The sequence below is a fragment of the Peromyscus maniculatus genome, chromosome 2 (genome assembly GCF_049852395.1).
Source record: "Peromyscus maniculatus bairdii isolate BWxNUB_F1_BW_parent chromosome 2, HU_Pman_BW_mat_3.1, whole genome shotgun sequence".
NCBI lineage: Eukaryota > Metazoa > Chordata > Mammalia > Rodentia > Cricetidae > Peromyscus > Peromyscus maniculatus.
The window spans coordinates 97,670,212-97,688,063 of NC_134853.1; the positions used below are offsets into that span (position 1 = coordinate 97,670,212).

At 39.0% G+C, this 17,852-nt stretch overlaps 1 protein-coding gene and 1 pseudogene across 14 annotated transcripts in view; one reads left to right on the top strand and one right to left on the bottom strand.

The window, feature by feature from the left end:
- Ptprd (protein tyrosine phosphatase receptor type D) overlaps positions 1-17,852 on the bottom strand; it is a 2,233,434-nt gene that overhangs the window by 434,195 nt on the left and 1,781,387 nt on the right. The window lies entirely within an intron of this gene.
- Positions 14,952-15,824, top strand: LOC121827493 (glyceraldehyde-3-phosphate dehydrogenase pseudogene; annotated as a pseudogene).

Below are 17,852 nucleotides of genomic sequence, written 5' to 3' on the forward strand. Positions count from 1 at the left end.
AGGTTTTTAAAATTCTCTTTCAAGTCCACCTCCTCTCTTCTCTTTCCATCTGCACTGCCTCTCCACATTCCCCACTCTACATTCCCGGCCACATTTCACCCAGGTACATTTCTGGCCTTTGGTGTTGATTCTCCCTCTATCTGGAATGAATGCATTACCACTCCATGTCTAGTAGCTAACTCTACTTCCTTCAAACCTTTGCTTTCAGACGAAATTTACCCTGAACATCCTCTTTAACATTACAACCTACACCCACCCCATTCCTCTTTGCCCAGTCTGCCTTTTACTTTCCTATCCCTTCCTAATCCCCTATGGAATTGCTTTTCGATGTGTGTTGCTTATTGAACATCGTCTTTTTCAGTCAGTAGAGTGCTACCTCCAGAATGGTTGGAAATCTTGTATTTTATTCAATAGGTATGTGTATGATCTTTATATACAATTGGTGATCAATACACAATCATTGCATATATATGACCATGTTAAGCATATCTTAATCACAAGATAATATGTATTTCTTCGAGTGTAGGAGATGGCTCAGCAGTTAAACATGCTTTGTGCACAAGCCTGACAACCTGAGCTTGGTCCCCAGAACCAACCTGAAGGTGGAAGGAGAGAACCGACTCTCAAAAGTTGTCCTCTGACCTACACATACACAGGCTGTTAAAAACGTGTGTCGGCACACACATATTACACACATGCACACACAATAATAGTTTTTAGTATTAGTACACATTAGGGTAAAAAAGGTTACAAAGTATTAAACTAGAACATACCAATTGTATATATAGTATGTGTGGGAAAGAAAAGGGAAAGGTTGGGGAGCTGAATGGATAGCTCGGTGGGTACACATGATAACAAGAATTCAAACCTCCACCACCCATGTAAAGTGTTGGACAGGGATAAGAATGCTGGTAGTCTCAGCATTGTGAAGCAGCAGCAGAAGGTTCAAGGGAGCCCACTGGCCAAATAACGTAGTCAAAACAAGTTTCCTGTTGAGTGAGATACTCTGTCTCAAGACAATAACTCAAAGAACTATTGAGAAGGTATCTGACACCTTGCTCTGGTCTTTGCATGCACACCCACAAGCACACTCTCCTGCATTTACATGTATGCACCACACAAGCATACTCTCCTACATTCACATACATGTACTACACAAGAATACACAACACACAAAAACCATAATAAAAACAGAAATGCAGTACTGTATCCTAAAGTCCCACATTGTCCAATATGACAGCCACTGACCTATGTAAACTTTTAACTTTAATTTGAGGGCCAGTAACAGTAAGATGGCTCTGTAGATAAAGGTACTTGCCTGATGACCTGAGTTTCTGCTTACAGTTGGTTGAAGCAGAAAAATGACTCTTTCAAGTTGTCCTTTGATTTCTACCTGCAAGTCATGGGGCAATATTGAGTGTGTGTGCACAAGTGTATGCACACACACACAAGCATACATTCACACACAGGATCTTAGCCTAACTACCTATATGCCAAGTACTTGAGAGCCACAATGGTTAGTAGTTGCATCACTTTACTATATGATATATGTGATAGCATCCCCATCACTAGGAAGGATGATCTAGTTTCAAGTCGACAGTGTTACTTTAGACACTAAAAGTATGATAGCTCAGGAATGTTCCATCAATGTTTTTCAGGCAACTGTTACCTATAGGCAGAGTGAATTAAAACAAAATAGACTTAGAATACCCAGGAAGTCCAGAAGTCCAGTTCAGTTACAAGGAAATTAAAATGGTACATGTGCATAAGACCAAAAGTGGGGTGCAGAGGGAGAGCAGATTTGAGGAATTTGCTAAGGGAGGATCAGGATTTGTTTTCCAAGCTTGCAAGATGACAGAGAAGAAAGGGACTTGAGGAACTGAGGTGCTCAGCATTACTGGAGAAGCCACTTTAATGGATGGACAATAGAAGGCAAATAGCTCTCTTGAATCAGGTGTTCAGATTAAGGGCCATTTCAAAAGGTAACATTTTAAAAGATGTCAAGTGCTCAGGGCAGAGAATATCTGTAGTAAATACCCAGATCTTCATTCCCTCCTTGATATGTATCTCAGACGTGAGATAGACAGAAAATCAAGACTCGGTGGATAATGAGGCAAGAAATGTGTGAGAATTATCTGGAAAGTGTGAAATTACCTGTTGTAGTCACTTCTTAAGTGGAAAACAGAGCTGAAATGCTCCATTTTTGGACAATAGCAAACCAATTTCTTCCAGTAACTGTCAATGCAGCATGTGGATGCACAGGATAGATTAAGAGGATATGTTTTCTGTTCCACTATTGCAGCGAGATTCCAGAAATAGACAGCAATAAGGAGGAATGGCCAATTTTGTCTCAGTTTTAGTCCATGGTCAGTTGACTTCCTTGCTTTGGGCCCTGTGGCAGAGCATAATATCATGGATGCAGAATGTCCTGGAACAGATATGTGCTAGAGCAAAGAGTTAACCTCAGAGAGCAGAGAAGCAAAGACAGAGACAAGAAATGCTCAGGGTCCCATGACCTGCTTCAAGGGCATGCTTCAGGTGACCTAACTTCCTCATAGTAGCCCTATACCTGCTAGAGTCGACCACCTCATAAGACCGCCACAGTCCGTCCAGTGACCAAGTTTAACAAATGAGATTTCAGGAGACACTTCTGTACTTCAATCAGAAAGCATCAGAGAGAAAGATTTGAATAGATTTGCTTTGCACCCAAATATCCTAGGGAGACTTAGTACAAGCTGGTGGGTTAGCCAGATCCCTGCAGCACAGCTGTGCTATTGACGGAAATATACTAGGGAACTAAGGAAAAAGCTTGCTGGGTGCATTTTTCCCATTATCAGGCATTACAGTGCAGCAGCCTGAACCAAAGATATGCAAACCCCACCAGGGACAGCAGGGATGCACCCCCCTATATGTGCAAAGGAAAAAGAAGGCAAGCACGAATGCAGAAACAGCTGCTCCCCAAACTCATTTAAAAAATATCCTACAAAAATAAATGTGACGCGTCCACAGTACACAGCAGATGGAAGTGCAACATGTCTAGCTCATGGGGGAAGAGGATGTAATTGAGGAATCAGAAAGTGTGGAAATTCAAAAACACTGAAACCCATTTCACATACTGCTGCCCATTAGGTTACACTGTTGTCAAGCTGTGGAGAGAATTGCCTTTTATATGTATCCACCACTCTGAAAGAATTTCAAATAATTACAGGAAATTCTCTAGTACAATTTATCATAATTGATAATTTTACAAGCCACATTTGAGGGCCAAAATTTTATTTCCTTCTAATATAAAATATAGATGTGTCTCTTGATTCCAAGAACTTGAGAAAGCAAATTAAGAGATAATGTTCAGGTTGGATAAGGGCACTTGCTACTCTTTTGCAGGACTGGAGCTTGCTTTTCAGCACCCACTTTGGGCATCTCACAGATATCCACCACACCTACAGCTCAAGAGGATTGATCCAACACCATCTTCTGGCATCCATACACAAGTGAAAATCTCTTAAACATAAATATCAGAGAATACCAACATGACAGCTAAAGATTGGGTGAAGATACCTGCACTTCTGATTAAACAGACAAACTACAGTCCAAGTGTCTTTGAACAATGGCCTATGACTGACATTACAAAAGGGATATAAGTCAGTGTTTGGTCTTCCAGACAAATTCTTTTTGGCCCAACCTTAACACAAAGTTGCTTATCTTCTTTGCACATATGCAAGTTTTTCTTTTTTGTAATTTCTAATACCCTTTAGCCTGAAAGTAAAGCAGTTTAGCATTTCAGAAGTCATTTTAAGTTCTCATTACAATTTCTATAGCAAACCCAAAATGGGAAAATATTTCCATTACTCTATTACCTACATCTATGTTGACTTTAAATGACAAAATAAAATGGCTCACCTATGAAGTACAACAAATAAATGGGAAATAAACTCCACAGAGTTATTAGTATCACTATACAAAGGGCTTCTGATAAAAGAACAATTTAAATATCAATCATTACACAGTTTTCTATCATATCAATAATATTTTAACATGGTTCAAATAATAATAAACTGTAAGATAATTAAGAGCCTAAAATTTTAAGGCTAGAAAATACACAATCTTATTCTTGAGGGGTAGCCCAGAATCCATGTTACCCATGGCAACCTTTGCTGTGGGCAGCAATGTTATACAACAGATCTAAAGGTGGAGTTACAACAGTTTCTTCATGCATTCTCTTTAAAATGAAATAAACTCAACTGCAGGCTGTGGTGATACACTCCTTTAATCACAGAACTCAGGAGGCAGAGGCATGTGGGTCTCTGTGATTCCCAGGCTAGCCAAGGGCTACATAATGAGAGCCTATCTCAAACAAAATAAGGCAAAAATTAAGCTCAAAGCATATAGAAAACAAACAAACAAAACCATCAAGTTTCAATTTAAAATTTAAAAAAAAAAAGTTAGACAAGTGCAATGCCTCATTCTCATAATCTTAGCACTCAGGAGGTAGAGTCAAGAAGATCACCATAAATTCAAGCCCAGCCTGGTCTACACAGCAAGCTCCAGATGGCCCTGTTGTATATAGTAAGGCCATGTCTCAGAACAATAAAAAGTAAAATAGTAATAATAATGATAATAATAATAACAATAATAATAATAAGGCACTTTTATCTCATATGTTTCAAAAGGGAAGAAAGATCCTGTAACTTGAAGTTCAGAAGTCTATCTGAATAACTCAATTGCCAAGTGATGTTTGTAATGAAAACAAACAGACCTTTTGAAGTCAACTATGCTCACTTCTGCTACCACAGCTGAAAAGTTTACTGAAGTCATAAAACAACATTGGAGCATATGAACACCAGGGCAAGCAGTGAGGAGCTGCCTTAATTTGTTTTGTTTTTGTTAGCGCTTGGAGGCAGGGCCTGGCTATGTAGCCCAGGCTTGGCTTGGAATTTGCAATCCTTGCCCTCCAAGAGATGGCATTACAGGTATGCACTTCAGTGTTCAGCTTGCTGTAATTCCTATTTGCTAAGGTATAAGTAAATTTTAATAATACTAGAATGTGAATGTTAAATTCCTGGGGAGGGATATCTATATATGTAAAAATGAAAACCATTCTTTATTAGGAACTAGCAGGGGCCAGTGGGACATTTGACCATTGATATTAATGGAAAATATTACTCAGATATGAAACTAACCTCATTTCATTACAATGATCCTAACTTACCAATTCCTTAAACTGAGCATTCTACAGCCTGGAATGTTTATTAGACACCAGCGTGTGTGACTCTGAAGTAGGAATATGACATATGACTGTTTCTCCCTCCTAATAATAAACTTTTCAAATCTCTGTAAATATCGACAGCATTCTAATCTGGTGTCATTAACTTACATTTAAAGTAAGTTATCAGGTCAAATCCTCATCCCAATAATAGGCTTTAAAACAGGATTATTCCTATTTTACTGACATCCTGAATCTTTGTAGACTCAAAACAAGAGCTGTAATCTTATGGCTAAGAAACCCAAGCATAAAAATTATCCAGAATTGGGATAACCAGAGATGCCAAATAGTCAAACCTATAGGAAACAGAGAATAATCATGTGCCTCTATTGATAACCCAGAACCTCCCTACTACCTGAAGGGGACTTCTGAATAAACATGGAATTTAATTCACATATGCTCACAATATTTTACATGCCAAAAAAATTTGTTTTATTCCAGTTAATGGACTTGAATGACCCTAGCAAAATAATCCTGTACTCTCTAAGCTACTCTAATGTTTGATTAACCGAAACATTCTATCCCCAGCCATCTGCAGTAAACTGAAAATTGCCATCACGTGGCACTTCTTAGTAATAGTTCATATTCAAGGGACTTAAAGCTCCCAAAATTTGATCATATTATAAACAAGTTCAAACTATAGCAGAACATAAACCCCACATGATTATGTTAGGGCAAGAAATCTGCCCAAGTTCTGCCAAAGCTATAAATATGCAGTATCATGGAAACATCCTTTAGGAATGAATTCCAAACTCTCTGTCTCTCTCTGTCTCTCTCTGTCTCTCTCTCTCTGTCTCTCTCTCTCTGTCTCTCTCTCTCTGTCTCTCTCTCTCTGTCTCTCTCTCTGTCTTTCTCTCTCTGTCTCTCTCTCTCTGTCTCTCTCTCTGTCTTTCTCTCTCTCTCTCTCTCTGTCTCTCTCTCTCTCTCTCCCTTTCTCTCTCTCTCTCTCAATTCATTTTCCAAAGTTATTAAATAAATAGACTGTTTAATTGTGATCTGTTTATTCTGTGCCAATTTAGGTATTGCAAGTGGTAAGAGAACCAAAGAGGAAGCTTGATGACATGCACAAAGAGTGCCTAATCTCTTCATGATGCAGCTGGGGAATGTCCTTTCAGGACTCACATATCAAGACAGGCACCCATGGCGGATGATTATAACTTCTCAGATGTTCCCTCATCCATGGCCATGCAACTCGCAACCTCTCTCTCACCTGGTGCCTCACTAGTCTCTCAGGGAGCACAGGCTGAACTGAGTATACCATTGTGCTTGAATTAAAAGACTTTGTGCGTTTCTCAATGGCTCTGTTAATCTGTGGAGACCTTGAGAAGGACAAATATGTCTTTTCATCCCTAATTGCATTTATTCATTTTGTGCCTACACCTGCTCAGTGAACAACTGTAGTAGAATGTTTTCTTGAAGTAGAAAGCAAACTGAGCTCAATACTGCTCAAACCAAAGTTGTATAAAATACCTCAGGCTGTGATCACATGGAATCCCACCCTTTATATTTTACTGAATAGAACTCTCTCTTTTTATACTTTAGTCAGTATATGATAATTTGAACATTTTAAATATTTAAGAATTAATGTGGCAATGTTTTGTTTTCCCTTTTCCTGTTTTTTTTTTCAAGTAAGTATTACTATGGTCTTTAAATTAACTGAGCAATTTGATGATGTAGTTTAGGTCCCAGGGTCATTAAGTTCAGGCCCCCATATATTCTTTAAGAGAGACAAAGAAACCAGGTCTGGTGGTGCATGCTGGTAAATCCTGCACATGGGAGGTTGAGGCAGGAGGACAGAACATATGAGACTAACCTAGGATGCATAGAGAATCCCTTTTCTCAATAATAACTACAGACAACTGTGGCAAAGATAACAATGATGAAGAAGAAGAGGGGGAGAAGGAAATAGAAAGAAGGCGAAAGGCAAGAAGAAGAGGGAGGGGGAGGGAGGGAGACGGGGACAGGGAGGGAAGAGAGACAAAGGAATAGGAAAAGAGAGCTCAAGCCAAAAATCTCCTTCAAAACCCCTGTAAGGCATGCTGGCACACAAGTTCAATCTCAGCTTGAGGCAGCCTGGTATACAAAGTGAGACCCTGTACCAAAAAAAAAATAAATAAAAAAATAAAAAAAATAAAAAAATAAACACACACACACACACAACTTCTTAGAGGAGTTGTGTTTCAGTCATACTTATAGTGCCATTCTACACCCCTGAGTTAATGATGCAGATAATAATGATAATAATTCTTTCTAATAGGGATTATTCAAAGAATGCAGAACCAAACAACTCAAAATTTGCTGGTCTAAGCAAAATAAATCAGCAGAGACACTCTGGTGCTAGCAGAAAAAGATTATAAATAGAGGACTTGTGTAACTACTCAAGTCACTTTGAATCATCATAATAAAGAGTGACTTCCTGATGCATTTGAGAGATAGCACAGCAAACTATCTAGAAGTTGTGGCGTTCTTACTCATCCATTCATCTGGCAACTGTTTACTAGGCACCTACTCCATGTGAAGTGTTGCTCATGGAGGCTGCCTGCCATTCAGCAGTTAGTACAAAAAGGCTGAGCCTCCTTGAAATTTGCAGGTAGTTAAATATATTTCATCTGAAACCGTGCCTCCCACTCGAGTTTCAGCAATCTCATATAAACACAGTTGTTTCAATCAGACTTCTCATTGATATAAATTTACAAAGAGCAGTGAGTCAGAGCATAGAGGCTCTTGTCTCCTTCTGCAGTTAAGTGCCTATGAGGAATCAAATAAGAACTGAATCTTTGGTTTCATGTGTGAAGGTAGACACAGAAGCTCAACTCTGCTCTCCTTACAGTAGTATGAGGATTCATAAAGTACTCAAAAAATGATGAAGCATTTAGTATGAATGTACATTAGTTCATGCTAATTAAAGTCCTATGTGTTTTAATGAAATACTTCTCATACATAACTAATTGGTCTCTCGAAGTTTTGTGTATTTCAAAATGAATCCATTTATTTGTTTTCGGCCATGTGGTATCACTAGTCCTCCGGTGGCAGTGACTTCAAGTTTTCTGTAACACTTTAAAGGCTTCCTACAGTTTTTGTTATGTTGGTTTGAAAAAGAATCCTTGGGTCCAACTAAATATTCATTAAAGAGAACTGTCTCAGGGTAACCCTTTAGGGACTTTCTAGTTTTGTCTGAGTAGACCAGGAATTGTACCATTTGTAAGACAAATATGTAGCCCAGTGATAAAGAAAAAGGAAGGGTGGAATCAGGTTAAGAAACACCAGCAGAGGAAAGGAGTATTATCTTGCAAGCTCTGATGTCTTTAATGTTAGCAAAGGATCCTGCTCCCCTCTTCCCAGAAATGAAACTCAGAAGCAATGGAGCTCAAAGGCCTTAGTGAAAATGTGGCTGCCTCCCCAGTCAAGACAGTGCAGCCAATACTGTCGGTTTCAATTAACATTTAGCCTTCCTTCTTTCATGTTCAGGTGCACTTTGTAATGAATAGCCATCACTCTTATTTACCTTAGCAGCTCTCTGCAGAGAAATCCTCCCACTTAATTACACTTTTAATACCCACCATCCCACCCACACACACAAACGTACACACTGACTGATATGTGACCCCAGTCGATCCAGAGAAGATTTTTCTCAGGAAAAAAAAATACAGATCCTTAGAGATGGTTCATCAGGTAATGGCACTTAAGGGAACCCTGGCCACTTCAGTCTGAACCCCTGGCCCAAACTAAAAACAAATAAATAAAAAGAAGCACAAAACAAACATTTTTTTTTTTAACTTTCAAGCCCCAAATCCCTACTTTACCAAAGCAAATGTTAACAGAATTCTTTTGGAAATCTAAAATAACTGTTTAGCAGAGAGATAGTAAGTAAATATTGACATCCATGAGTTTGCAAAACTGCACAAGCATGCTGCTCTGAGACCACTGTTCAGAGTCCCAGACAGGGAACAGCCATTCTCACTCCATCCTCCTCTCCCTACTCCAGATAAGTACACATAAACATCACAAGTATCCAGAGGCTGCCTGCCATCAAATGCATACTAACTTCGTTTCTTGTCTCTGTGTATTAAAAAGCCTGTAAGAATTTTTTTCAAGACAATTGATTCTTATTTTGTTTCACATGAACTATTCAGTCTTTCTCTAAACTGGCCAAGGAATATTCTGTCAGAAGCCTATACTACTAAAAACCTGCAAAAATGGAACTCTGGGTCAAATTGGATTTGAGTGACAGTGCTGTGAGACTAGAGCACAAAAAACTGCTTCGTCTAATTTCTTCATCTGTTGACTTGGTAAACCAGTAAGTGACTTTATTTTCTCAAGGAGGAGAAAGGAAACATCTAAAGCCTAACACCTCCGTGTGACACTCATCTTCGCTGTCTTGCCAGTTCCTCTCTTGCCAGGCTCACAAGTACATAGTAACAGGAGGTGCTACTACCTTCCAGTCATGGATGTTCAGATGGATCAAGAAAGAAAGCACTGGAAGCTATTGTCACTTCAAATAGTAGTTAGCAGCTCCTGTCCATTGCTATACACAATAAACCCAACATTTTCATATTATCTGTGAGAGTTTAAAACAGTGCTTAGTTATTTATTGCACTAATATTTAGAAAATATTTGTGCATTCTCAAAATATTTTAATTGTTTGATAATGTGAAATAAGGGTCATCCATTACCACTATCTACTATGTGGCATAATATTTAGCTTCCCCAGAGTTTCAACTTTAGCCCTTGATTGTATTATCTCAATTCTCTATAAACAATGTTAACATTCTAAAAAGAAAAAGGGGGTGAGAAGGGGAGATCTAAATTACATAATTCTCTCTTATTCATACCACTCAAATAATGTGAGGAAAAAGGATATGAAAATTCTAACATACTATTTATTGATGCCAATATTAAACCTTGATTCCATTTCACAATTGGAATCAATTGCATCCATGGTATTATTAATTTCTTAAATCCTTGAGGTTTGCTAGGTTGACTTGTGAGAAAAGCAGATACCATTGAGGTGAAGAGCCGACACAACCACAGAACCCTTCTGGAGGGGATATCATGTAACCTCAAAAACTCTAAAACAAGAAAGACTGCTGAGGCTATCTGAGATCAACATGGTCTATTAAAATGCCCTTTGCTTAATTACAATGCCATCGCTATTTCATTATCCTTATCCAACTGACTGTTTCTATCATGTACCTAATGACATGACCCAGGAGAAGGCCTCACATAAGGATAGAAAAGAGGAGTTACCCCACTCACTGGAACATCCCAGCCCATTTCCAGAATCCCTCATCTCACCCATCCCTTCCATTCATCCAAAATCTTCTCGTTACACTTCATGCAGAAGCTATCAAAGATGAAAAATTCCATGGTATGGGGGCCTCATTCTCAAGAAGCCACACTCATCCAGTGAGTGTATTCATCCTTCCAATACCTGACTCTATCTCTGTATCCTCCCCAGAGAGTTATTCCAATCTAGAAACAATAGGTTGAGGTCTCCATCTGAGTTTTGTATCTGAGTCCTCCCTGGCTTTCACCTTCACCACATTCCCAGCATGATTTGGGATTTTTGAGGACTTCTAACTTTTCCAGCCATCCACACACATAGTGTCATGGGGATTACTTGAGGCAGCTTTTTCCTGTTCTGAAGATGTCAGTGCATTGAGGGGAAACGGTGCAAAAAGTATAGAAATTTCCATTTCTAGAAACGAGGTGTACACAGGAGTCCTGAGACTATTTCTCTGTTTTATCTCGTTAACAATAATAGGCTAAAAGACCTATCTAGCCAAGCCTAACTGTCACATGGCAGAACATTCACAGCTTTTTCTCCTAATGATATCTCTAACTCCAAAGTCAAAAGAGGAAAACACACAAAAAAAGTAAAACAAAAGACAGACAAAGTAAGTAACTATAGAAGTTTGGGTACCTGAGAGAAATCTGGATGTACCTGTAAACAGGCCACACAGGGTGCATGACATTCCCAAAAGCAGCAAGTGTTTTCAATAGCAAATTGTAACTCTCTTTCCATCCTTCCAAGGAGATGTGTAGATGCTAAAACTACAGGCATTTATGCAGGAAGGGATAGCACCCAAAAAACTAACAGTTATATGATCTTGGAGAAACTATGACTTTCAGTTTTCTCATATGGAAAGTGATTATTCAGAAAGTAAAGAGGGTTATATGAAAATATGTTTGTGATGTAACTGACAAGCAGTAGATTTACTACTGCCTTGGTTAGCTATCGTTTTCCTTATAGATCGGTAGACACATCTGCCAGGGTTTGTGGAAAATTTTCTCTTTTTTCATCTGAACAAATGCACACTTCAATTAATACTAATAATAGTAATAATAATAATAATAATAATAGTTTTTAGACAGATTATCCTGTAATTTAATTGAAAGAATGAATCACTTATAATGAATTATAAAATCAAATGGAATTAGTTTTGCCAATCAAAAAACTGAATTCAATTGAAAGCTCATTTACAGAGCACAACAATCTACCTTTTCAGATTCTGCTAGCAGTTATATCTTATAGCATCATCTTTAACCTTTGAGTTGCTTGCAGTCATATTTATGTTATCAAAATATGGCATATTTGATAGCCCTACTCATGATAACTATTTTGACAGAAAAAGAGAAAAACACCAAATGCCAAAGAATCCTATCAAAAATATTTTCTAAAACATAAACCCAAACTGTTTGTTTGCTCTTTTATATCTAGTTGATTTCCCCCTTATTTTTTAAATCCATTTTGTCTTGCTAATAAAACTACAGATGTATTTAAAACAGCTATCCTTACTTTTGAGGCATCTGGCATTTAGTTTTTGCTTTAGTTTAGAACAGTTTACCTCTACATCTTTCTAAGTTAAAGACCTTGCATACTGACCATGTTTTAGTTCAGTGAAGAGTAACTGAGACATGACCCCTGGTCTTGAATGTTCAAAGTCTGATGAAGAAGACTGGTGAGTAAATTCATATTTAAAAAATAATGTAGAAAGTGTGTTAACTACAGAGATGGCTTAAGGGACTTAGGGACCTAGGCCTTCTAGGTTTGAAAGAAAGTGTTGGTGACTATACCCAACCAAAATTTGTCTTGTCTTCTGTTTCTGTTTTAACGGGGAGAGGAGAGGCAGAAGTGACTCTGTCTCTCTATTGGCAGAAACTCTTCTTCTCTTCCTTTTGTGTGACCTGTGCCCACCAGGCCAACACTGCCATATCAGAACCCTTTTTAGCTTCTAAAAATGTAAGAAGGAAAAAGGGAAACTAATCAAGATGCTGTTTACTCAAGGCTACTATCACTCAATTTCATAACAATTATCTGAGATTGGTATGATCCAAATTATAGTAGGGAAACAGTTTAATAAATTGAGTAGTTCAAGCTCACAAAGCAACTCGGGCAGTGGCTGACAATTACAGAGGATGTCTATAAAACTCAATTGTAATACAAACAAAAGAAGATACATGAATAGACACAGAGAAGGGAAGCCTTTTGGCTGTCCATGCCATGATTTATGGCATATACTTTTGGTGGTTATTTTTGGACATAACTGGGACATCTTTGGGTGCACATAAATATTACATTTTCAAAGACTTTCAAAAACATTGCCAGTAAATTGGGTTCAAATTCCAAACTACAACCATCTGATTTTGTTAAAAAAGAGAACCTATATTCATGTGTAATGAACATATTCAAAGCTACCATCAAGGCCCCTCCAGAGATTTAAATAGTCCCTGCCACACTCAAATTAAACCACCTTCAGGTTCCACGAGTCGTGTAGTTTCAAAAGTTCATGCTCTGAGACGACCTGAAAATATCAAGTACATATTGACAAAGCCTGGTGAGTGCTCAAGTATATCTGCTTAAGGCAGGGCCACAGCACAGACTGCCAAGTTGGCTGGCTTAAGAATGGCACGGCCACTCTCCTTTCCTGACAAACTGTGAAGCCATTAAGACATTTCAGACATCGCATTTGCTTAAGCGGGTTTTGATAAGAGATATATTCAGATCGCTGTTAAAAACATATTTTAGCCGGGCGGTGGTGGCGCACGCCTTTAATCCCAGCACTCGGGAGGCAGAGCCAGGCGGATCTCTGTGAGTTCGAGGCCAGCCTGGGCTACCAAGTGAGTCCCAGGAAAGGCGCAAAGCTACACAGAGAAACCCTGTCTCGAAAAACCAAAAAAAAAAAAAAAAAAAAAACATATTTTAAAATCACTTCACCCAAGTTGAGCATCCAGACCTGCTCCCTCAATTTGACTGCTGTGCTGAGATGTACTCTGAAGGCACCAGAACTACATTCACACTGACATAACCTAGTCCATGGAAACAGAAACCCAATTCTGTCAGCAGAGTAATAACTAGGACAACTAGAATGCAAGAACAACCAGGAATTGTCTTTGCTCCATCACAGTTACAGTGATAAAAATATTTATGCTAAAGGAATCACTGCTGACACCGAGAGGAGTGGGAAGTATGGTTTAAAGCCGATGAAAATAGAAGCTGTGAGATTTCACAGACCGTAGCTTATCTGAAGATATGAGCCACTGCACCTACCCAGTCAGTACTAATGAACACTATAATCACTGTAATCACACAAACAAAGCAACTGCACATTAGGAGAGATTGAACTATTATTCAGAAAGTTTCACTAAATCTCTCCATGGGTAATTTTAATTGTGAATGGTTAATAAAGTTAGAATTGCTTTTTTTTTTATAAACAATTTTGCTTTTTTGGAAAAAAATATGAGTTTGGTCAAAGCTCACTTCATATCTTAACCATCTCCCTTTGTAATAAATTTATGAAAAAAATGCAGAAAGCCTTGTATGGTTATTCAGAACCTGAAGTGGCTTAATAACCTCAGGCGTGAAGTGATTTTTTTTTGTTTTGTTTTGTTGCTGCTGTACAGTCTTTCACATCCACGGTTCTTCCACTTTTCCTAGAGATACACCTCCTAAATGAAGCATACAATGAGCGTGATGAATGGCTGGGGGTGTGAAGCAATAGCTAACCACTGATAGCTAACCAATGTGCATCCTACTGCATACATCCTACAAGCACCCCTGATATAAAGGCACACACTGCTGGGATCTTAAATCCAAACACTGTACCGGATAAAACTGATGAGTAATGGAAACCTGATGTATTCAATACAAGTTGGTATATAGTCCCCAGTTGACTTTGCTGTACTCCTTTATCCTGGGCACCACTTTAAAGTCTACCACAGCATCTGATTTTCATTCCTTAAACTGATCTGGGATCTGCAAGTAAAAAGGGGGAAAAGTAAGAGTGTGGCTACAAGGGTATGATGGCTAGCTGAAAGCAACTGATGCTGCTCCCACTTGCTTCCTTCAAGATAAGGCCAATATATCACCAAGTCTTTTTGCATGAGAAGGCCTAATGCAATTCCACACTCACCAACTTTAAAATAACTACAAGGAAATACCAAATCCAAAGATTATGTGCCAGTAGAATTTTAAAAGTGTATGTGGTTTGGCTGTCTATTCTGTCCCATTTCAGAGATAGCCACATCTTCTCATGCAGTGCCAGCCTGTCCTTGAAACACAGTGGTAACGGTCACAGGAAATGGATTTGGCTATAAAGAGTGCCTGGTCACCAGGGCTGTCTTCTACTCTAGCAAACTGAATACTGTCATCAACAATGTTCCCTTCACTGACCTCACAACATGATCTATATTCCAGTATGATGCCACCCACAACAAGTTCCTTGGAACAATCAAGACTATGAATGAGAAGGCTATCAACATCAGGTCATCACCATCCTCCAAGAACTAGTCTCTGCCAATACCAAATGAGCTGATTCTGGTGCCCAATATGTTGTGTAGTCTACGGGCATCTTCATCACCATGGAGAAAGCAGTGGTCCACTTAAAGAGTGGAACCAAAAGGGTCATCATCTCTGCCCTTTGTCCCAATGTCAGTCATGTTCCAATGTCAGTGATGGATATGGATCATGAGATAACTCCATCAAGATTGTCAACAATGCCCCCTTCACTACCAACTGCTTAGGCTTCCTGGGAAAGGTCATCATGACAACTTTGGCATTATTGCAGGATTCATGACCATAGTCCCTACCTTCACTGCCAGAAAACTGTGCTGAGCCCTGATGACTGTGTGACTGCCCAAAGCATCATCACTGAATCCATTGGCACTATTAATGCTTCAGGTAAGGCCATTCAAGAGCTGAATAGGAATCTCATTGGCACCATGCATCCCTATCTACAAAGTATGTGCCATGGATCTGACCTAACATGTGAAGAAAGCTGCCAAGTATGACTACATCAAGAGAGCGGTGAAGCAGGCATCAGAGAGCCCTCTACGGGGCATACTGGACTATACTGAAGATCAAGTTGTCTTCAGAAATTTTAACAGTGATAGTTACTCTTCTATCTTTGATGCCGGGGCTGGAATGGCCCTCAATGACCACACAGTCAAGTTGATTTCTTGGTATGACAAGGAATGCGGCTACAGCAAAAGAGTGTTAGACTTCATAGTTCAAATGGCCTTCATGGAGCAAAAAGCCCTGAACAACTTACTTCTGCAATAGCATGAGAGGAAGAGAGAAGAGGCCCTATGCTCTCTCACTCAACTAAGCCTCCAACCCACAAACATATCCCCTCACAGTTTACCAAGAATGCCAAAAGAATTTTGTGGGGTCCTGTAGTAGTTTGAATGAAAATGACCCCCATAGGCTCATAGGGAGTGGCGCTATTTGAAAGAATTAGGACATGTGGCCTTGATGTTGTAGATGTGGCCTTGTTGGAGGAAATGTCTCACTGGGGATAGACTTTGAGATTTCAGAAGCTCAAACCAGGCCCAGTGGCTCTCTTTCTTCCTGCTGCCTTGCAATCTGGATATAGAACTCTTGCTTGGCTCCTTTCTGCAACATCATGCCTGCCTGTGCTCTGCCATGCTTCCCACCATGCTTTCTGCCATGATGATGGGCCAAACCTCTTAACTGTAAGCCAGCCCCAATTAAATGCTTTCCTTTATAAGTATTGCTGTGGTCATGACATCCCTTTATAGCAATAAAACTCTAAGATAAGCCTCCTCTCTCAATTACCATCAATAAAGTTCAGAGTACCCACAAAAAAGCATGTATGGCTTTCTGATGCTTTCAAAGAAAAACACCCACTAAAAATATATCTTAACTAAGTGTTCAAATGCATCGTATACTATGCTACACCCCAGAAACACTCAATAATCCTTGTGAGCTGGTTGGCTCTTCATATTTATGTAATGCCAACTTAGTGATGGAGGTAAATCCACAGACTTGACTTAAAATAATAAACAATAACATCCTTGATTATATAAATTGTCTATGCCATACCATCTTGAAAATGCTGGATTTCATATGGTTCTATAAATTACCACTGGATTTTAGTAATGTATGTTCAGGACCCAGACCTTTCAAAAGACCATTTGCATCAAATTCAAACGAGATGTAAATAAACATTTGAATCCTTGGAACTAGACTGAAATTCACTGAATCAGATTCCAGATGTAGAACCTCAGACATGCATTTTCATAGACATTTCGTAGAGCAATGATGTAGTACAGACTTAGACATAGACAAAGGATTTGAATATCCTGATCAGAGAGAAATGAAAGACCACTGTGAGAGGAAAGACGTGCCAGGAAGAGGAACGATGTCACCAGCCAGAGAACAGGAAACAGGAGAAAATCCAGGAATAACAGTTCCATAGGACAAAGAAGAGTGGAAATAGCATGTGCAAGGTCACCAGCTATCAGTTACTTCTCTGGTACTCAAATGTAGATTTCCTCATTGGTTGATGCCTTTTCTAGCACTCTCTATACTCCATCTACATTTCCACTGTCCAGGCATCATCCTAGCATTGAAAAGGGTGAGACAACTAGATTTTGAGTTTGACTCTAGCATAGAGTATATAACAAAACTTTGTCTTTAAAATAAATAATAGTTTCAAAACACTATTTTACTTCACATTTTGATACTTAAAAATACTTAAATATTCAAATAACTAATACAATATTACAATTATATATTGATATATTCTCCAACTAACCAAAACATTCTTCCAGTGTTCTTACAACTAACTGACAGAGTGTTAAGAAGCCATGCTGGCAGGAGCATCTCCACTTCACAGATGAGACAATGGAAGCTTCCAGGCCCTAAGCAAGTTCTCCAACTTTTCATAGTCTCAACAGTGAAGCCAGGAACCCAATATGGAGCAGAGGTTTCGGAGATCAGGTTTGCTTTCATTTATGCCTCCCTGGAATTTGTTTAAAACAAAACAAAACCTATCAGTTAAACTACTGATTTTCTTCCTATTTCCTGGAATCAAATAATGATTCCTTAAGGATCTTATTCTGAACCAGATGTTAATCTACAGCGTCAGAGTCTCTGTGAACACATCTGACAGCCTAGTGACACACATTACCTCAGTGCATGCCTGTAAGCGGTTTATGCAGGTAGAAGGTTTAGTACGTGTACAAACCCAGCAGTTACAGCCATATTGTCAGAAACTAGCATCACCACATTGCCAGTTTCAGGCTGATAATTTGATATGACGGGTGTGAGGCACCAGCTATAAGT